The sequence below is a fragment of the Gavialis gangeticus genome, unplaced genomic scaffold, assembly GCF_001723915.1.
Source record: "Gavialis gangeticus isolate Ggan-Ray unplaced genomic scaffold, GavGan_comp1, whole genome shotgun sequence".
Taxonomy (NCBI): Eukaryota; Metazoa; Chordata; order Crocodylia; family Gavialidae; genus Gavialis; species Gavialis gangeticus.
In genome coordinates this window covers 47,054,629-47,055,588 of record NW_017729006.1, presented here as the reverse complement: position 1 = coordinate 47,055,588, position 960 = coordinate 47,054,629, and positions in this window count along the sequence as shown.

Genomic DNA, 960 nt, shown 5'->3' with positions numbered 1-960 from the left:
GTGGTGAGGAAAAACGTATTGAGTGCTGTGACAGCTTGCCAGGGCAGGGGAGGGGAGGGGGGATGCTGGCAAGATGGCTGCTGCCCCTCAATGCTGATTGGCTGCAAGGGCTGCCTATCATGTGGCTCCACCCCTTTCCAGTCAGTGACGAGGGGCAGGGCTGCATGATGGACAGCCCTTACAGCCAATAAGTGACTAGAGGAAGGGCCCCATGACAGGCAGCCCCTGCAGCCAAACTGTGGCAAGGGGCAGGGCCACTGAGGGCCCTTCCCCAATTGTGGGGCTTGGGGACACCACACTCCACCCATAAAATGGCTGCCTAGGCCCATGTTCTGCCTACAAAATTAGGTGGCAGCCCCCACAAATTAAGTAGGTCCATAGTTATAGCCGTACGCACCATCACCAAGTATATTTTGTCACAGGTTAATTCTGCATAGCACAATGCAGTGTTGTGTGTTAGAACAATTTCTGATCATCTCTACAAGCCAGCTCAGGTACCAGAAGCAGTATCCCTATGTGAGCACCAAGAAGTCAAGTAACTAGCCCCACCTGGACTATGCATTAACAAGTGTATACTGCTTCCAACATCATAGCTGGTACAGTGAGAGTTACAGCTGCACTGCTTGGTGCCAAGTAGATGCACCCTCACCACTTACCTAAACTCATGGTTTGTGTGTATATTTAATCTGATGTAAAATAGTGTATGTTGCAGAAAGCTAAAATACAAAAATGTTTCCTAACTCATAAATTGACAAAAATTGCTAATAGCTAATTTTATTCTAGGTAAATAGAAGAATTTGATACTTGAGGTACAGTGGTAGTTTTTCATCAGTTTGACTTTCATTTAGTTAATGAGTGCATAAAGCACTGCTGATAAAACATTAACCTTCAATAATACAGACTTTTGCACCTGTATAAATTCACTTTCTATAAATCTGAGTCTTAATTATTAAATTTTTA